This window comes from Ovis canadensis, chromosome 3 (genome assembly GCF_042477335.2).
Source record: "Ovis canadensis isolate MfBH-ARS-UI-01 breed Bighorn chromosome 3, ARS-UI_OviCan_v2, whole genome shotgun sequence".
Taxonomy (NCBI): Eukaryota; Metazoa; Chordata; class Mammalia; order Artiodactyla; family Bovidae; genus Ovis; species Ovis canadensis.
In genome coordinates this window covers 170,140,931-170,163,602 of record NC_091247.1, presented here as the reverse complement: position 1 = coordinate 170,163,602, position 22,672 = coordinate 170,140,931, and the positions used below count along the sequence as shown (strand labels likewise).

General features: G+C 36.8%; 1 pseudogene; it reads left to right on the top strand.

The window, feature by feature from the left end:
• Nucleotides 1-20,669: 20,669 nt before the first annotated feature.
• On the top strand, nucleotides 20,670-21,608 carry LOC138438273 (olfactory receptor 6C2-like; annotated as a pseudogene).
• The last annotated feature ends 1,064 nt before the right edge of the window (nucleotides 21,609-22,672 follow it).

The following is a 22,672-nucleotide window of genomic DNA, read 5'->3' as shown; positions in this document are numbered from 1 at the left end:
AATGAAATCCTTCTAAATATTTAACTACAGCTTCTAATTATTTCATTGCTTTGTACCTAAAATTTCATCATTTTATCCTTCTCAAAGACATTTAATACTGTTTCCTAATCTCAAAGTAATCAAATTTCTGTCAAACCAAACTCATACATGGTGTTTTCTTTTATTGTGAAACTATAAAATATACTTCCACATAATTAAACTTGTCTCCACTTCTGACCTAGTCTTTTCTTTAATGATCTAAGAGAATTAAGAAAGTAATAATATTTAATGTACATAAATTATATAGAAGATACATTATGTAATAATAATACTAATTTTACTAATAGTACTCTAATATGGGACTTCCCTGGTGGTGCAGAGGTTAAAGCTTCTGCCTGCAATGTGGGAGACCTGGATTCGATCCCTGGGTCGGGAAGATCCCCTGGAGAAGGAAATGGCAACCCACTCCAGTATTCTTGCCTGGAGAATCCCATGGACGGAGGAGCCTGGTGGGCTACAGTCCATAGGTCGCGAAGAGTCGGACATGACTGAGCGACTTCACTTCACTCTAAAATACTAATAATCAAATAAAACAAATCAACAGCAATAAACATGTATTAAAAATAAATTTGTCCAAACAGGAATTCCAGGCTAATTAAAATAATGAAACGTCAAACAGGAAATAACTATATCAATGGGAGTTTCAGAATGATCTGAATTCTAACAAATGGAAGCATCTTCACAATCACTAATAAGACGCATTAGCTATATAGTTTCTATTCACTTAAAAGGGATGCATCTAATTTAAAACAAATTTAAAAGTGACATCACTTATTATGAGTTACAAAATTAGAATAGATGTATGAGTGATTTAGAATATCAAATTTTAAATGCTCATAATACAACTACACATTAATACAAGGGCAACAGAATGATTTTAAAAGATATCAGAAGTATCCTAAACAACAGAAATAGAAAGTTATAAAAGCAAGTAAATATTAGAATTATGATCAAGGGACAATTGAAGATGATATTGCTAAATTTTATAACTTAGAATTTGAAGCAAGTAACATGTGGGCTTGTCAATTTAAAAAAAAGAATGAAAGAAAGAAGGAATGAGGAAAGAAAGAAAACCTTTCCTGATAATACATTCACTTTTTCATTATTTTCATTGAAAGTAAACAATTACTTCTACTGGCTAGGAAACAAAAAAGACCAAAAAAAAAAAAAAAAAAAAAAACTGTTCTAAAAATTTGAAAAATTGTGCCTGATATTCAATGAAAACCTCAGTAACTATTTATTTTTAAATGTAAAGTAGGGATTGAAAGTGCCAATATTCTTTTAAATTATTTCTATTGGCATAATTCTGCCTTTACCAATCCCATAAATATTTCAGTTATACTAAAAAGTAGTTGTTTGTCAGTTGCTTCATTTGCTATTATTTTCTCCCATCCCGAAGGCTGTCTTTTCACCTCCGTGGTGGATTCATGTTCATGTATGGCAAAATAAATACAATATTGTAAAGTAATTAGCCTCCAATTAAAACAAATAAATTTAAATTTTAAAAAAGACAAAAAAAAATGTAGACAGAAGAAGACTGAGCAAATTAACCAGCATATTACAGGTAGCAAAGAGTGGAGTCTGGATTTTAATTTCAAGTCATGTTTAATCTGCTGCAGTACATAACCTATCAAGCAGCAAAGTAGTTTTGTGGGGGCGGGGTTGGGAAAAGACATTGTAACTGAAAAATAAATGAAAGTAATTGAAAGGCACTGTAATTGAAAGTATACACACCAGCTAAGTAGGAGAGATCTTTACCTGCAACGATACACTCTTAAGTTAAGTATGGTTGTGAAAGTTGGACTATAAAGAAACCTGAGCACCAAAGAACTGATGCTTTTGAACTGTGGTGTTGGAGAAGACTCTTCAAGAGTCCCTTGGTGTGTATGCTGGTGCACGGGGATGATCCAGAGAGATGATATGAGGTGGGAGGTTGGAGGGGGGTTCAGGATTGGGAACTCATTTACAACCGTAGCAGATTCATGTTAATGTACAGCAATACCAACACAGTATTGTAAAGTAAAATATAGTAAAAATATAAATTAAAAAACAAAAAAAGAGTCCCTGGACTGCAGGGAGATCCAACCAGTCCATCTTAAAGGAAATCAGTCTTAGGTGTTCATTGGGAGGACTGATGTTGAAGCTGAAACTCCAATACTTTGGCCATCTGATGCAAAGAGTTGACTCATTTGAAAAGACCCTGATGTTGGGAAAGACTGAAGGCAGGAGGAGAAGGGGATGACAATAGATGAGATCGTTAGATGGCATCATCAACTCAATGGACATGAATGTAGGTAAACTCTGGGAGTTGGCAATGGACAGGGAGGCCTGGTGTGCTGCGGTTCATGGGGTTGCAAAGAGTCGGATACGACTGAGTGACTGACATGAACTGAAGTTATCAATATGCCTAATTATCTCTGTTAAATTTCTTTATTGATATCAAAGAAAAACATTATTGTCTAAACATTTCAGAATTTATGTCATAGACTTTACATAGCATGATCTGTCCTATTGCAGCATATTTAGGAATTTATGTTTTGATAAGAAGGAACATGAGGTAAAAATGGAGTTATCACCTCCCTGAAAGTTCAAAACACAAATCATCAACATGACCTCATGAAACATACAACAGAGAGCTCTTAGGTACTAAAGTGAGAAATATCGAAATAAATCTGCACAAGAGACACTAAAGTAGTCATTATTGAAACCAGAGTAATTATGTGACACTAAGAAATGTGTAGCTAGTAAGTTAATAAATGATTAATATAATTATCTATTATATATAATTGCAAAAGAGACAAATAGTTTTAATTACTTGATTTAGATTAGGCTTCCCTAGTGGCTCAGATGGTAAAGCATCTGCCTATAATGTGTGTAGACCCAGGTTCGATCCCTGGATTGGGAAGATTCTCTGGAGAAGGAAATGGCAACCCACTCCAGTACTCTTGCCTGGAAAATCCCATGGAAGGATGGAGCCTGGTAGGCTGCAGTCTGTGGGGTCACAAAGAGTCTGACATGACTGAGTGACTTCACTTTCTTTCACTTTCACTGTAAAAGTTATATGTTAAAACCAAAACAAGTTCAGGACATCAAGATCTAAAATTCAGAAAGTATAGGAGTTGCTCTATAACAAAAGTTGCTCTAATTTCTTTATATGTGGAATTTTAAGTATCACACATGCAGTGCGTGCTCAGTCATGTCTAACTCTTTGCAACCCCATGGACTGTAGACCACCAAGCTTCTCTGTCCATGGGATTCTCCAGGCAAGAATACAAGAGTAGGTTGCCATTTCTTCCTCCAGGAGATTTTCCCCAACCAGGGATCGAACCTAAATTGCAGGCAGATTATTTCTTGCCGAGCCATCAGATAACCCATCAAAACAAGGATAATAAGCAATTAATATTTGAGCTACTGAGATTTTATTGTGTTGAAAAGTAACATCCTTTTAAAATGGAGGTGAAAGAAGTGAAATGGTGACAACATCATAGCTTGAAAGAAAGAAGACTAAGAAAGCTTAATACAAAGAAGATCCATTTGGTCAAGATTGCATACTAGCACTTTTTTTTTTTTTTTTTTGGTGTTGTTTCCCTAATTGTTTGTAAATGTCTGTGGCCTTTGTTGATGTATGTTCATTTGAAGAAGTGGGCACCACTTTCAAGCTTTGCAGACTGGCTTTGAGAGGGAAAGCCCATCACCACCCAGCCCTCCCTGAGGTTCCGGGCTCACCATCTGGTGGAGTTCACGGAGGAGCTTAATGCTGAAGTCCAGTACCACTTACTGAAAAGAGTATTGTCGATCAAAAAACTAATGCACACGTGAGAGTTGTGAGTTATGTTTCATTTGGAGCATAATGAGGGCTGTAGCCTGGGAGACAGCACTACAGATAGCACTGAGAAACTGACCTCACTGTAGACCTCAGCATCAGGGTCATCCAGCTATCTCCTATGCCAGGCTGGGCCCATGGCCCAAAGCTCTAGGCCAGTGCCTGCTCCAGCACCACCAGCCCCTGTGGGTCCAAGATCCAGACTTGCCCTTGTGTTCCCATTCTCCATGAATGGCCCTCACAGACTTAGGCTGAAGGTCCACCCCCATGTACACAGGCTCCAAAACCAATACCACAGTCTAAGACCAGGCATGCTTCCAGAGACACAGGTGCCAGACCACCCTAGTGGACCCCAACACCAGGATGGTCCCCACAGGCTCCAGAGCAGGTCCATCCCCAGGCACCAGGCTCAAAAGAGCATCCCACCACCTCTTGCAAATTCGGGCTCATGCCCCATCCTGTACCAGATCCTCCTTGGGCACCTGGGTACCAGGACTGCCATAATGGATTCAGATGTCAGACCTGCCCCAGTGGAACCAGGCTCCAGGCACACACCTGCAGGCACAGGCACCGGGTAAGCCCTGGTGGACCTAGGCAGCAGGCCTACTTTATGGGAATGGAAATTAAATGGTAATGGAATGGAAATGGTAATGATAGTGGAAATTAAAACAGAAATAAACAAATGGGACCTAGATAAACTTAGAAGATTTGCACAGCAAAGGAAACAATAAACACAAGGAGAAGAAAATCAATAGAATGGGGGGAAATTTTTGCAAATGATGTGACCAACAAGGGATTTATTTCTAAAATACATAAATAGCTCACACAGCTCAATATCTAAGAAATAAACAACCCAATCAAAAATGGGCAGAAGATCTAAATAGATATTAATCCAAAGAAAATATACAGGTGACTAAAAGGCACATGAAAAGATGTTGAAAATCACTGGTTACTATAGAAATGCAAATCAAAACTACAATGAGGTACCACTTCATACTAGTCAGTATGGCCATCATCAAAATATCTACAAACAACAAATGCTAGACAGGATATGGAGAGAAGAGAACACTCCTATGTTGTTGATGGAAATGTAAGTTGATGCAGTCACTGAAAAATAGTATGGAGGTTTCTAAAAAAACTAAAAATAGAACTCATATATGAATCAGCAATCCTACTTCTGGGGACATACCCAGAGTAAACTAAAATTTGAAAAGACACATGCACCCCAAAATTCATTTCAACACTATTTACAACAGCCCTTACATGGAAGCAAACTAAACGCTCATCAGCAAATGACTGGATTAAAAAAAGTGTGGTACATATACACACAATGAAATATTATTCAACCATCAAGAAAGAATGAAATAATGCCATTTGCAGCAGCATGGATGGACCTAGGGATTATCACAATGAGTGAAGTAAGCCAGACAGAGAAAGACAAGCATTATATGACATGGCTCAAGTGGTAAAAATCTGCCTGCAACACAGGAGACAGAGGAGACGCAGGTTTGATTTCCCAGTTCAGGAAGATGCCCTAGAGTAGGAAATGGCAACACGCTGTGTAGTATTCTTGCTTGAAAATTAGATGCACAGAGGAGCCTGGTGGGCTACAGTCCACAGAGGCACAGAGAGCCAGACACAACTGAGCACACAGTCATGACACACAATTGCTTATATGCAGATTTTTTTCAAAAAAATGATACAAATTAACTTACTTACAAAACAGAAATAAACTCACAGACACAAAAAACAAACTTATAGTAACCAAAGAGCAAAGGAGAGGTAAATTAGGAGTTTTTGATAACATATGCAACTACTATAATAAAAATACATAACCAACAAGGACCTACTGTACAGCACAGGAAAATGTGTGCAATACTTTGAAATAACCTACAAGGGAAAAGAGGCTGAAAAAAAGAACATATATAACTTAATCATTTTGCTGTACACCTGATAATAATACAACATTGTAAATCAACCATACTTCAATTTAAAATAGAAAATTATTAATGTTTACTAAGCTGACAAAAATTATACACAGAACTGTACAAAAAAGGTCTACATGACCTGGATAATCACGAAGGTGTGATCACTCATCTAGAGCCAGACATCCTGGAATGTGAAGTCAAGTGGGCCTTAGAAAGCATCACTACGAACAAAACTCGTGGAGGTGATGGAATTCCAGTTGAGCTATTTCAAATTCTGAAAGATGATGCTGTGAAAGTGCTGCACTCAATATGCCAGCACATTTGGAAAACTCAGCAGTGGCCACAGGACTGGAAAAGGTCAGTTTTCATTCCAATCCCAAAGAAAGGCAATGCCAAAGAATGCTCAAACTACCACACAATTGCACTCATCTCACACGCTAGTAAAGAAATGCTCAAAATTCTCCAAGCAAGGCTTCAGCAATACGTGAACCATGAACTTCCAGATGTTCAAGCTGGTTTTAGAAAAGGCAGAGGAACCAGAGATCAAATTGCCAACATCCACTGGATCATGGAAAAAGCAAGAGAGTTCCATAAAAACATCTATTTCTGCTTTATTGACTATGCCAAAGCCTTTGACAGTGTGGGTCACAATAAACTGTGGAAAATTCTGAAAGAGATGGGAATACCAGACCACCTGACCTGCCTCTTGAGAAACCTGTAGGCAGGTCAGGAAGCAACAGTTAGAACTGGACATGGAACAACAGACTGGTTCCAAATAGGAAAAGGAGTGTGTCAAGGCTGTATATTGTCACCCTGCTTATTTAACTTATATGCAGAGTACATCATGAGAAACGCTCGACTGGAAGAAACACAAGCTGAAATCAAGACTGCCGGGAGAAATATCAATAACCTCAGATATGCAGATGACACCACCCTTATGGCAGAAAGTGAAGAGGAGCTAAATAGCCTCTTGATGAAAGTGAAAGAGGAGAATGACAAAGTTGGTTTACAGCTCAACATTCAGAAAATGAAGATCATGGCATCTGGTCCCATCACTTCATGGCAACTAGATGGAGAAACAGTGGAAACAGTGTCAGACTTTATTTTTCCAGGCTCCAAAATCACTGCAGATGGTGATTGCAGCCATGAAATTAAAAGATGCTTACTCCTTGGAAGAAAACTTATGACCAACCTAGACAGCATATTCTAAAGCAGAGACATTTCTTTGCGGACTAAGTTCCATCTAATCAAGACTTTGGATTTCCTGTGGTCATGTATGGATGTAAAAGTTGGACTGTGAAGAAGGCTGAGCACCGAAGAATTGATGCTTTTGAACTGTGGTGTTGGAGAAGACTCTCGAGAGTCCCTTGGGCTTAACCCAAGGATGGTTTAGGGGGAATGAGTTTAACATTAAAATTAAATCTAAATCATGAACTGATAACACTGTTTCTTTACATGTCCATTTTCATATCATGATGACAATGATTACATCAGCTAACAATTAGAAAATTACTAGACACCTATTGCATTTTAATATATGGAAAACACATTTAAAAGGTGTTTTGTCTTCCCAGGTAAGTAAATTAAAGCTCAGCAGAGTTAAACTGCTCAGTTCAGTTCAGTTCAGTCAAACAGTCGTGTCCGACTCTTTGCAGTGCCATGAATAGCAACATGCCAGGACTCCCTGTCCAACACCAACTCCTAGAGTTCACTCAAGCTCACATCCACAGAGTCGATGATAACATCCAGTCATCTCATCCTCTGTCGTCCCCTTCTCCTCCTGCTCCCAATCCCTTCCAGCACCAGGGTCTTTTCCAATGAATCAGCTCTTCACATGAGGTGGCCAAAGTACTGGAGTTTCAGCTTTAGCATCATTCCTTCCAAAGAACACCCAGGGCTGATCTCCTTTAGAACGGACTGGCTGGATCTCCTTGCAGTCCAAGAGACTCTCAAGAGTCTTCTCCAATATCACAGTTCAAAAGCGTCAGTTCTTTGGCGTTCAACTTTCTTCACAGTCCAACTCGCACATCCATACATGACCACAGGAAAAACCATAGCCTTGACTAGATGGACCTTTGTTGGCGAAGTAATGACTCTGCTTTTCAATATGCTATCTAGGTTGGTCATAACTTTTCTTCCAAGGAGTAAACGTGTTTTAATTTCATGGCTGCAGTCACCATCTGCAGTGATTTTGGAGCCCAAAAAAATAAAGTCTGTTTCCCCATCTATTTCCCATGAAGTGATGGGACCAGATGCCATGATCTTCATTTTCTCAATGTTGAGCTCTAAGCCAACTTTTTCACTTTCCTCTTTCACTTTCATCAAGAGGCTCTTTAGTTCCTCTTCACTTTCTGCCATAAGGGTGGTGTCATCTGCATTTCTGAGGTTATTGACATTTCTCTGGGCTATCTTGATTCCAGCTTGTGCTTCTTCCTGAATTTCTCATGATGTACTCTGGATATAAGTTAAATAAACAGGGTGACAATATACAGCCTTGACATACTCCTTTTCCTATCTGGAACCAGTCTGTTGTTCCATGTCCAGTTCTATCTGTTGCTTCCTGACCTGCATACAGGTGGCTTAAAAGGCAGGTTAGGTGGTCTGGTATTCCCATCTCTTTCAGAATTTTCCACAGTTTATTGTGTTCCACACAGTCAAAGGCTTTGGCATAGTCAAGAAAGCAGAAATAGATGTTTTTCTGGAACTCTCTTGCTTTTTCCGTGATCCAGCGGATGTTGGCAATTTGTTCTCTGGTTCCTCTGCCTTTTCTAAAACCAGCTTGAACATCAGGAAGTTCACGGTTCCCATATTGCTGAAGCCTGGCTTGGAGAATTTTGAGCATTGCTTTACTAGCATGTGAGTTGAGTGCAATTGTGTGATAGTTTGAGCATTCTTTGGCATTGCCTTTCTTTGGAATTGGAATGAAAACTGACCTTTTCCAGTCCTGTCGCCACTGCTGAGTTTTCCAAATTTCTAGTAAGAGGTAATTTCCTGGTGCAAATCCATTTATATCTGACTCCAATGCTAGTGTTTGTTACAGTGTGTGATGCTCTATGATGCCCATTTTAATGTTAAAATGTCCTTAATGGACACTTTAGGAAAGTTACAAATACCAAGTGAAGGTATTAATTTGTGAAAACTGAAAAACTTTCCTAATTTTAAGGGAAAAATTATTTAAAATATAGCATTCCATCTTAATATAAGCATTCATAATTTATAAAGACTTGAAAACATTTGTTATATTAGAAAATAGTTTGTATTTATATAATATTTACAAAAAAAACAGATATATTTTAACATGAAACAATGAAGAGCAGGAAGTTCTGGACAAAAAGTAAGGTCAACAGCATATGAACACTCTCCCTAAGAAGGTAGATAAAAGTTAAATTATTTATGAATTGGTATATAGAACTGAATTTATTAGTATAGCAATTGTGACTTTTCAGGAAAGGTCTAATGAAACCAGGGCAATGGGCTCAAAAATGCCACTATGATATGACCAATGACTTTGAACAAATGCAGGAATACATATCAAATATTGGGCCACCTTGAGCACTAGATGTCCCTTCAATCAGGTGTTACTTATATACTCTGTCCTAATTAGGATCCTTTGACCAATATATAAGATATTGATTCTGAGGGTACAGGCTCATTCTAACTTTTTTCTTTTCACCAAATTGTATGAGCTTGAATCTATTCAAGACCATTAACTTTGGCTTTCACACACCAAGGTATTTATTCTAAATAAATTTTTCAGCTTCTCACATAACTCTTTGCAGAAACTCCTACATTATAACTTTTGTAATTATTATTCATTCCATGATTGCAGTACCTGTTCTATTTTAAAGAGGTTAATTATTTAGAAATTAAATTATCAAATAACTGAATTTGCATTGATCACTCTGTTTTGAGTAGGACAATGAAATAACTGAAAGCTTCCTAAAGATAGAGTGAATAGAGAAGAAGCAACACTGAAATACCCTGAGCAAGAAAGAAAGTTAACACCATTTAATAGAAAACTCAGCCACACTAAGTGGAAAAAAATAAGGTAACTCAAAGACTATGGTATGCAGCAAAAGCAGACCTAAGAGGTAAGTTTATAGCAATACAATCCTACCTCAAGAAACAAGAAAAACACTGAATAGACAACCTAACTTTATACCTAAAATTGATATACAGAAATACTTACATTTCTATATACTAACAGTGAAAAGTCAGAAAGAGAAATTAAGGAATCAATCCCATTCTCCATTGCAACAAAAACAATTAAATATCTTGGAATAAACTTACCTAAGGAGAAAAAAGAACTATACACAGAAAATCATAAGACACTGATGAAAGAAATCAAAGATGATATAAACAGATGGGGAGATATTCCATGTTCCTAAGTAGAAAGAATCAATAATGTGAAAATGAATATACTCTCAAATGCAATCTACAGATTTAATGTGATCCCTATCAAATTACTGAAAAGTTGTTGCAGAACCATGAAATAGGCAAGGATTCTTGGCCTTTGGGAGAAAAAAATTCACTCTGGGGCCAGAGACGAGACCTGATCACTCAGAGCTTTTGTGTAATAAGGTTTTATTAAAGTATAAATGGGATAGAGAAAGCTTCCGACAAAGACATCAGAAGGGGGCAGAAAGAGTGCCGCTTTGCCAGTGTTAGCAATGGAGTTATATACTTTTTAATTAGTTATTACAGTGACTCAAAAGAATGTCTGGATGTTGTAAAGACCTTACTAGACCCACTCCCATAATTTACATTTTAAGATAACAGGATTAGCCAGAAGGTTTTTTCCAGAAACTGTCCTCAAGCAGGATACTTTATTGTTATATAATTCTAAGGAATGTAGAGGGGGGAAAAAGTTTGTCCTTTCCTTCTCCTGAGGATTCCAGATCCCTATCTCCTCCTGGAGAACCCCAGAACCCTCTCTCCATGGGGACCTCCAGACTTTTTATCAACCTGCCTAGCAATTGACTCTTTCATTACCAATGGCATTTTTTTCACAGAACTAGAACAAAAAACTTCACAGTTCATATGGAAACACAAAAGACCCCGAATAGCCAAGGCAGTCTTGAGAAAGAAAAATGGAGCTGGAGAAATCAACCTTCCTGGGTTCAGATTATACTACAAAGCTACAGTCATCAAGACTGTATGGTACTGGCACAAAACAGAAATATAGACTAATGGAACAAGATAGAAAGCCCAGAAATAAACCCACGCACCTATGGTGCCTTATTTTTGACAAAAGAGGCAAGAATAGACAATGGGGCAAAGACAGCCTTTTCAATAAATGGTGTTGGGAAAACTGGACAGCTACATGTAAAAGAATGAAATTAGAAAACTTCCTAACACCATACACAAAGATAAATTCAAAATGGATTAAAGACCTAAATGTAAGACGAGAAACTATAAAACTCTTAAAGGAAAACATAGGCAAAACACTTGATGACCTAAATCAAAGCAAGATACTCTGTGGCTCATCTCCTAGAATAATGGAAATAAAAACAGAAGTAAACAAAGAGGACCTGATTAAACTTAAAAACTTTTTCACAGCAAAGGAAACTATAAACAAAGAGAAAGGACAATGCTTAGGGGAGAAAATAATAGCAAATGAAACACCTGACAATGGATTAATTTCCAAAATATACAAGCAGCTTATACAACTCAATGCCAGAAAAACAAACAATCCAATCAAAACGTGGGAAAAAGACCTAAACACATTTCCCCAAAGAAGACATACAGATGGTAAACAAACACAGCAAAAGATGCTCAACATCACTCATCATTCAGTTCAGTTCAGTTCAGTCGCTCAGTCATGTCTGACTCTTTGCAACCCCATGAATCACAGCCCACGAGGCCTCCCTGTTCAACACCAAATCCTGGAGTTCACTCAAACTCATGTCCATCAAGTCGGTGATGCCATCCAGCCATCTCATCCTCTGTCATCCCCTTCCCCTCTGGCCCCCAATCCCTTCCAGCATCAGGGTCTTTTCCAATGAGTCAACTCTTCGCATGAGGGAGCCAAAGTACTGGAGTTTCAGCTTCAGCATCAGTCCTTCCAGTGAACACCCAGGACTGATCTCCTTTAGAATAGACTGGTTGATCTCCTTGAAGTCCAAGGGACTATCAAGAGTCCTCTCAAACACCACCGTTCAAAAGCATCAATTCTTCAGCACTCAGCTTTCTTCACAGTCCAACTCTCATCCATACATGACCACTGGAAAAACCATAGTCTTGACTAGACTGATCTTTGTTGGCAAAGTAATATCTCTGCTTTTTAATATACTATCTAGATTGGTCATAACTTTCCTTCCAAGGAGTAAGCGTCTTTTAATTTCATGGCTGCAATAACTACCTGCAGTGATTTTGGAGCCCAAAAAATAAAGTCTGACACTGTTTCCACTGTTTCCCCATCTATTTCCCATGAAGTGATGGGACCAGATGCCATGATCTTCGTTTTCTGAATGTTGAGCTTTAAGCCAACTTTTTCACTCTCCTCTTTCACTTTCATCAAGAGGCTTTTCAGTTCCTCTTCACTTTCTGCCATAAGGGTGGTGTCATCTGCATATCTGAGGTGATTGATATTTCTCCCGGCAATCTTGATTCCAGCTTGTGTTTCTTCCAGTCCAGTGTTTCTCGTGATGCACTCTGCATATAAGTTAAATAAGCAGGGTGACAATATGCAGCCTTGATGTACTCCTTTTCCTATTCGGAACCAGTGTGTTGTTCCATGTCCAGTTCTAACTTGCTTCCTGACCTGCATACAGATTTCTCAAGAGACAGATCAGGTGGTCTGGTACTCCCATCTCTCTCAGAATTTTCCACAGTTTATTGTGATCCACACAGTCAAGGGCTTGGCATAGTCAATAAAGCAGAAATAGATGTTTTTATGGAACTCTCTTGGGTTTTCCATGATCCAGCGGATGTTGGCAATTTGATCTCTGGTTCCTCTGCCTTTTCTAAAACCAGTTTGAACATCAGGAATTTCACGGTTCACGTATTGCTGAAGCCTGGCTTGGAGAATTTTGAGCATGACTTTACTAGCGTGTGAGATGAGTGCAATTACGCAGTAGTTTGAGCATTCTTTGGCATTGCCTTTCTTTGGGATTGGAATGAAATCTGACCTTTTCCAGTCCTGTGGCCACTGCTGAGTTTTCCAAATTTGTTGGCATATTGAGTGCAGCACTTTCACAACATCATCTTTCAGGATTTAAAATAGCTCAACTGGAATTCCATCACTTCCACTAGCTTTGTTCATAGTGATGCTTGAGAGGAGCCACCCCACATCTGAGGCCAGGGAAGGTGGCCAAGAGAAGTCATCCCACGTCCGAGGAGCAACCCCATGTCCAAGGAGCAGTGGCTGTGCAGGCACAGGAGGGCCTAGAGGAGCCATCCCACTTTGAAGGTCAGGAAGAGTGGCAGTGAGGAGATACCCTTCATTCAAGGTAAGGAGCAGCGGCTGTGCTTTGCTGGAGCAGCTGTGAAGAGATATCCCATGCCCAAGGTAAGAGAAACCCAAGTAAGATGATAGGTGTTGCAAGAGGGCATCAGAGGGCAGACACACTGAAACCATACTCACAGAAAACTAGTCAATCTAATCACACTAAGACCACAGCCTTTTCTAACTCAATGAAACTAAGCCATGCCAGCAGGGCAACTCAAGACGGCCAGGTCATGGTGGAGAGGTCTGACAGAATGTGGTCCACTGGAGAAAGGAATGGCAAACCACTTCAGTATTCTTGCCTTGAGAACCTCATGAACAGTATGAAAAGGTTATCCATTGGAGGAACACAAACTATTTACCACATTTCCTAGAAAAAGAAGCTTACACAGATAATCATCTGAAACTATTTCCTCTATTCACTACAATTTATGCTATAGGCTCTTGAACTTACAGGCCCCTGTGTTCACATTTAGTCTTTTACAACTGCTATTTCCCTGTATTTTATATATATATTCTCATTATTTATTGGATCACTCTTTTTTTCCTTCAGTTTTTTTTCTTTAATAGTCACTCAGTTTCCTTAAAAAATTAAACATAGAACTACCCTATGATCCCACTTCCTGGTATATACACAAAGGAACTGAAAAGGATCTCAAAGAGATGTGTGCTCATAATCACTCATGTTCATTGCAGCAATATTCACAATAACTAATATGTAGAAACAACATAAATGTCTACCTACCAATTAATGGATAAGTTAAATGTGGTATATACACACAATGGACTACTACTCAGCCTTCAAAAAGAAGAAAATTCAGCAGCATGTGACAATGTGGATGGACCTTGAAGACAGTATCCTAAATGAAATAAACAAGATACAGAAAGACAAAAACTTCATGATTTCATTTACATGAAATTTCTAAAATAGTCAAATTAATAAAATTAAAGACTAGAATAGTGATTACCAGGGAAAAGGGCTGAAAGGGTCAGGGGAATGGAGAATTATTAATGAAAAAGCATAAAATTTTAGTTAAGTAAAATTCATAAATTCTAGAGACCTGCTTTACCACATTATACTACAATCAACTATAATGTATTCTACACTAAAATTCTGTTAAAAGGGTAGATCTCACAAAGTGTTCTTATCACAATAAAATCTTTTCATAAAATATACACACATACACATATTTCAGATAAGAGACAAGCCTTTATCAGTATGATTTCAGTGATAACCAAGATCTAAACCTTGATTCTACTTAATATTCCTGTACATGATAATCAACCCATCATTCATCCATACCTACTATTATTAAAAGGCTTATTCATTTCAGATTTTACATTTTTACAACATGTCTATGCTTCACCCTTGAAATTTTATGAAAGAATCATCAGAATATCTATTGTATATTTGCCAAAAAACAAAATGGGCTCAGAAAACAACACAGTAATCATAACACTGGTACTGTTACCTTATCATGAAAAATAAAGATCTCTGGTCTGTGTGATTTATAAAAAAACATACCTATTTGTCATCATCCAGTTCCTGACAGGACACTCCTACAACACTTGGAATTTCTTAAGGGATGAGAGCAATAAAGGTATCTTTCCTTATGTTAATGAGAAGATATAGGAAGCCCTTAAATCACCTTAGGATGAAGCCTGGCTGCCAGAGAAATCAATCAATTGATTAGAGGATTGGAATTTACAGTCCCCAAATTGAAAAAGGACCTGATGCTGGGAAACATTGAAGGCAGGAGAAGGGGACGACAGAGGATGAGATGGTTGGATGGTATTACCCAATGGACATGAGTTTGAGCAAGCTCCGGGAGTTAGTGATGGACAGGGAGGGCTGGTGTGCTGCAGTCTATGGGGTCACAAAAAGTTGGACACGACTGAGCGACTGAACTGAACTGAACTGAAATCCCCCACCTCAGCAAAGAGAGAGGGTTCTCGATGGAGATTTAGTTCAATGTACAGAGACTAATGATTTAATCAATAATAACTACATAATAAAGCCTCCATAAAATCCCAGAAAGATGGGCTTCAGATGGGTTTCTGGGCTGGTGAACATCTGCTGGGGCTGAAATGGGAAACGGGGTTCTGTTCACAGAGCCAAAGAATGAATTTCACAAACTCTAAAACACTCACACAGGCAAAATTTATGTTTAAAAGGATAAAGACACAAAGCCCTCAGCATAGACACTGAGAAGGGGTAAAGAGCCCCAAAAGATGAGAATAACAGCAGTTTTTGTATCTTTATTAGCATTGATCTGTTCGTTTTTGATTGGCTTGGGCCCAGATACGTGTAATTTTTGATCAATCAGTTTAAATGTTGCAATGTTCAGTTTGTTGTTTTTATGGCTTTCTTGGATCTCCCAGTTTCTCAGTTTTTCTAGACATATCGATGCCATCCCTCGACCCTTTCTCAAGACCCCCAGACCATTATTTAGGGGCTAGATGGCAACCCACTCCAGTGTTCTGGCCTGGAGAATCCCAGGGACAGGGGAGCCTGGTGGGCTGCCGTCTATGGGGTTGCACAGAGTCGGGCATGACTGAAGTGACTTAGCAATACGTCTAAATCATGGATATTTCTCAGTAATGTAAGTGAACTACTTATATATACAATAGTAAAATTGAATATTAAAATATTATAAAGGAAGAATGCCATGATTATTCCATTCAAGAGAAACACACAAAAAAGGCAAATCTGATTTTAAATGACAGAAAGATCACTGGCTGCCTAGAAACAAAAAGTTTATTAGGAAAGGACACAAAGGAAATTTGTGGGAATATGGAAATGTTTATTGTCTTTACAGTGAAAGTAATGATTAGGGAACTATATATTTTGAAAATTCACTAACTAAAATATTTTAAAGGTTCCACTTATTATATGTAAATTTTACTTCAATCTGCAACCCAACTTGACCTACATTAGTCCATAAATGAATAAAGATAATAGTTATTTAAAGGAAAAGCATTCTTGAGTGTATGCACAAAGATACTCTTATACACATGACTTGAAGGAACATACTAATTATCAGCATTAGTAGATTATAGTTCTAAGTATGTATCTCAGTATCTCAGAGAAATTTTGCTTTGATCCAGTTTTCCAGACAATATACATAAATATTTTTTAAAACTTCTTGTAATATTTTTATAATTGTAGAAAATATAAAAGAAGCTAAAATGATTAAAGTTACTTAGAAACAGCATAATTATCTGTAGAGTGATATTTTACGATGGTAAAACTGAAAACAACATTTGTTTACAAAAATGACAAGTTTGAATTTAAATGCTGTTGTTACAGTAATACAGTGGACTGAAATTAAATAGGCTTAAAATGATGCATGCAAATAATTATTGAGACATAAATCGGCTCACAGATATCTAAGTGTAGTATTGTTGTTGTTTAGTCACTCTGTCATCACTAACTCTTTGCAACCCCGTGGATTGTAGCTCAGCAGGTTCCTCAGCTCATGGAATTTCCCAGGCAATAGTACTGAAGGAAGCTGAGTGCTGAAGAATTGATGCTTTTGAACTGTGGTGTTCGAGAAGACTCTTGAGAGGCCCTTGGGGGAGATCCAACCAGTCCATTCTAAAGGAGATCAGTCATGGGTGTTCTTTGGAAGGAATGATGCTAAAGCTGAAACTCCAGTGCTTTGGCCACTTCATGTGAAGAGTTGACTCATTGGAAAAGACTCTGATGTTGGGAGGGATTGGGGGCAGGAAGGAAAGGGGATGGCAGAGGATGAGATGGCTGGATGGCATCACCGACTCGATGGACATGAGTTTGAGTGAACTCTGGGAGCTGGTGATGGACAGGGAGGCCCGTTGTGCTGTGATTCATGGGGTCACAAAGAGTCAGACACGACTGAACAACTGAACTGAACTGAACTAAGGCTGCCATTTCCTTCTCCAGGGGATTTTTCCAACCCAGGGATTGAATCTACAACTCCAGCATTGCAGGTTCATTCTTTACCACTGAGCCACCTGGGAAGCCCAAGTGTAAAATAACTGTGATAATCTGAGTACCACAGTATGGAAGCATTTTAAATAATGTTAAAGCATTTGTAATTATTACATGTGATACACATGGATATACCTGCAGGAGTATGGAAAAGCATGGGAGGACATGTTCCAAAATGCTACCTTTCATTCCATTATCTCTTCCTTTATTCTTTTTCACTGTAATTTTTTATTGTCATATGTCTCATCAAATGTCTTAATATATAATATATTCATTTTATAACAAGTAGAAAAGTGGAGAGAGAGCTATCTTCTTTACCTTACACAAGAATTAGTTAAAAGAAACTGGACTATGTTTTGTTTTTAATTAAAGTCAGTTGTCCTCCCAGTCTCTAAAGTGTTTCTGTTGCTTTTTCTGTCTCTAAAGGTTGTTTCCCCTCTGTTGCTATACTAGTTTATCTTGTTTCATTTACCCACAGGTCAAATGATACAAGATGATTACAAGATGCTTCATTAGTAGCTTTTGATCCTGACTCACCAAGGACTCTTTTATTTATTAATTTTTGTGGCAGATTCAGCAAATGAAATAAGTATTAAGGGTGAAACTGGAAAATCCTCTCTCTCAGCATACTGGTTCAGAACATCAGCATGTCCAAAATTACTAGGATTTCCTTTGAGCCTACTTTTCTTCTCAATTATTGAAAGTTTTTCTTTTCTTTTTTTTTTAAGCTATTTCCTAGATTTGTCTTAGAACTACACCTATTGTGAGGAAGTTGATGTGTTTGCGGACAAAAAAAAAATTAAGGAAATTATGCATTCCCAAGCTGCTGTTACTGTAGAAGTGACCAGATTCAATAAATGTTGTTGGTGGTGTTCAGTCACCAAGTCATGTCTGACTCATTGACCCCGCGGACTACAGCATGCCAGCCTTACCTTGTTCCTCACCATCTCCCAGACTTAGCCCAAGTTTAAGTCCTTTGAATCGGGGAAGCCATCCAACCATCTCACCCTCTGTTGCCCATTCAATCAGTAGTAACCAGAAATTCTCATGCTTTTAATACTATTTGCATTATATTCATTTTCAAGTTGTAGCTGTAAGAATAGTTGTAATTAAGTAACTAGTAGAGAGAGGCTATGATTAACTGTCAGAATGTAAGTATTATAAATTCTGCATTTCACTTACATTTTTTGAAACGGGTAATATTTGCCTCTGATAAATTAATCTTTCCTGATTGTACAAAATTTATCGGTGGAAATTCTAATGTGGGTATCAATTAAACATCATTTTCAGAGCTCTTTAATCTTGGGCTGTATATAGTTATTGATAAGATTATTTAGAGCTACAAATAAATAATAGATCATCTAAAAATAACATAATTTGTATACCATGGCAAATTAATACACCTGGAAACTAAAAAATGAAAACAAGTGGCTGAATATGTGTTTGTCCACCAAAATTCAAGACTGGGAACAGAGATGGAATTGGGAAACAAGGAGCACTGGAAGGAAAACTATTCCAGATAAATAATCTATGTGAAGTATTTATTTCAATATCAAGTATATAACAGAGATCCAAGAAGTATAAAATACCAGTTTGGTCATTAAAAAATAGGAGGAGAGTGTGAAAAATCAAGAGTTTCATTTGGAAGTTTTATATTTGCAGTGCATTTGGGTATGACTGAAGGGCAGTCATTTTGGAGATAAGTTCAAGAAAACTCTCAAAAAGAGTATATATGTTAAGAAGTAAGTCTTTGGGTAAAAACTTGCAATGAGTAGTAAGTAAATCAAAGAGATCTAATGTACATATAGATAGAAATATTATATTATAATTAGGTAAGGTGATAAGTATCCAATACATGAGCAATATGTCAAATTTATTCAATTTAAAAAATTCAGAAAAATAGTAAAGAAATCCTAAGAACTATCACCATAGAGTTCAGGAAAAAAAAAAAAAAGAACTGTCTAGATATTAGAAAGCCAAAAGATGACAGGAAAACATGTAGCATTAAAGTAAGTTATGAGAGAATTATACAACTATTGTATGGTTAAAACTAGACATTTCCTATGAAGTTTCCTGAACTCTAACAGCCAAAAGAAGTTCTTTGATGAACTTTGGCATAAATTGCTTGTTAGATTTATTGTGACAAAATGTGATTACAATGTACTGATGATATTGAATGCATGGTCTCTAAAAGGAAAATCATTGTGGACAAGGTCATTGAAATAGTTAAAATTTCTTTATTACTCATTATTTGCCAGGCACTTTTTATAAGTACTCTAAATGCTAACATTTTATTTTTCAACATTACATATATATATAGGTGAAGGATAATAATATTATTTCCACTTTGTAAATGGCATAAGTGAGTCACAGTGAATAGACAAACTCACAGCCATTAAAAATTCTTCAAGCCATGCTTGAAGAATGTGCTTAAGAATTTAACCTGAATTTTTTGTAGTTAGTAATATTAATAATAGTATTTTGAAATGTCAGGATGCAGCATGCTTGGGGCTGGTGCATGGGGATGACCCAGAAAGTTGTTATGGGGAGGGAGGTGGGAGGGGGGTTCATGTTTGGGAATGCATGTAAGAATTAAAGATTTTAAAATTTAAAAAATAAAAAACTAAAATTAAAAAAAAAAATGAAATGTGTCTTGACCTTAACTAAACAGATTGAAAACCAAAAAGTTGTGATGATTTTTTACATCCTTATATGTTTATACCCAGCACGTATTGTTATTCTACACCACGTATTTGTCATCAAAATATTCCTTGTCTTCTGTACCACAGTAGGAAACTATTGTAATTTTAAACTATGAGATAATTATGCAATAAATTATGAGATAAACTTTAATAAAAATATGAGGTAGAGTCAGGGGCATAGGTGAGTAAGAAAGAAGTTGTTTAAAGGAAATATAAACTTTTAAAATTGTAATCCTAGAGCTCAACATCTTAGTACTGGATGTGGAGTGCATTTAGTGAGACAAACTATTTGTGATCAACTGTGTCAATAACAAAATTTTAAGGAAACACATGAAGGTAAAAATGAAAGTTTGGAATTCAGTTTTATGATTCAGTCTGTGAACAAGGGGGAAAAAAAAAACAACTCTTACTTTCACAATATATTAACAGCTAAATCCAAAAATAAAGGGAAAATCAAATTCAAGATATAGACAAAATATAAAGTGGAAACAAAACATAAAATGTAATGAGGAAGAAGCACCAATAATATTTCATAGTGTGATGTAGATAAAGAAATTCTGATTTTTTAATCTCCCCTGAAATGATCAATAATACACAATTGTGGAACCTAGGATACCAGCTTACTGAAAATATTTGTGAACAAAAAATTTTAATGCCTGTGAGTTTGTTTGCATAGTTTTGCCTTCATTAATAACCACTCTATGCATATCAAATATTTCTGAATTATAAATGCAGATTGAGTAGAAGTCAGGATTCAGTGATGAGAAACCACACAGTAACAACATTTATCCTGCTGGTGATGATCCTGACTGATGATCCACAGCTGAAGATTGTGATTTTCATCTTTTTATTTCTCACTTACATGTTGAGTGTAACTGGAAACCTACCAATCATCTCCCTCACCTTCATAGACTCTCACCTGAAAACTGCCATGTACTTTTTCCTACAAAATTTCTCCTTCTTAGAAATCTCATTTACATCTGCTTGTATTCCCAGATATTTATATAACATATCAACAGGTGATAAGACAATAGCATATAATAACTGTATCAGTCAAATATTTTTTGCTGATCTTTTTGGTGTAACTGAGTTTTTTCTCCTGGCTACCTATGATCAATACGTGGCCATCTGCAAACCCCTGCATTACATGACTATCATAAACAACATGGTCTTTAGAAGACTCACCCTTTGTTGCTAGATGGTTGGCTTGTTGATCATAATCCTTCCGCTTAGTCTGGGCCTGTATCTGGAATTCTGTGACTCCAATGTTATTGACCATTTTTTCTATGATGCAGTCCCCCTTCTAAAAATCTCATGCTCAGAAACATGGCTTATAGAGCAAATGATCATAGTCTGTGCAATGTTGACCTTTATCATGACCCTTGTGTGCGTTGTTCTATCAATAATACATCATCAAGACCATTTTACAATTCCCTTCTGCCCAGCAAAGGAAAAAGGCATTTTTCACATGTTCTCTTCCCATTTGATTGTGGTCTCTGTCACCTATGGAAACTGTATTTTCATCGATGTTAAGCCTTCAGCAAAGGAATCAGCAGGTATTATTAATAAGGATGTGACAATGCTCACTACTTCAATTGCTCCTATGCTGAACCTCTTCATTTACACCTTGAGAAACAAGCAAGTTAAACAAGCCTTTGGTGATGCAATCAAAAGAATTGCATTATTCTCAAAGATCTAATGGAATTTGCCAATGTAAAGAAATCAATTTTCCATAAAAATATAATTTATTCCTAAGTATGTATCTTTAAGCTTTTGAGTCATTTCTTTCCTGCTATGGAAACTGTTTCAGGCAGCTCTCTCAAAAAGACAGTATTATACATTTCTAGGAAAGAGGAGAATGACATTACACACTAACAAGACTTTACCAAAGGCCTAACAATGAAATGAAAGAAGGAAAACATACAAGTTCATTGCACATTTTGAGCAGGGTGGTTGTATGATTGCTTTTCCCTTTTTTTAGATTTCAAGATTGGTGGATATATGTTGATGTATGGCAAAACCAATACAATATTGTAAAGTAATTAGCCTCCAATTAAAATAAACAACTTTATATTTTTAAAAAATTATAGTAAATAAATGTATATTAGATTTCAAGATTGTTTTTTGATACCCTTTCAACTATTAGAAACAATAGAAAAGCAAAAAAAAAAAACAAAAACTGTATTGCTTTTACATTTTTATAGTTTAGAAGGAATACATGACCAGGGCATTTTAAAAAACATAACCATCACAAGGAGCAATAATAAAAATATTATTTTTAGTTAAACAAAGAAACTATTACAAATGATTGTATGTTAAGGTGGAAAATGAATTAGAAAAATAGTCTACTGCAATATTGAATACTCTAAAAATTCCAGACTAAGAGATCAATTTAAACAAAAAACATGTGTAATTAAAGTGCTAACAATTTTTCAGTGTGAATTTTTCAGGAAAAAGATTATTTATGTATTAGATTGGCCAAAAAGTTCTTTCAAGTTTTTCCATAATATCTTACAGAAAACTCTGAATGAACTTTTGGGCCAATCCAATACATTTGTTTCTATATGTTAATCTTTAACAGTATGCATTGCCTGGTAAGAAAATTATTAGAATACGGACTTCTCTCTACTTTCATCTTTGTTAAACCAGAATAAGTGAAAGGGTATGATGGTGCTCACAGCCTCATATGCTGAATCCCTTCATTTTGCTTACTTAAAAAGATTGCCAGTTACTTCTCCAGCAGGAAAAAAAAAAGTGTTTATT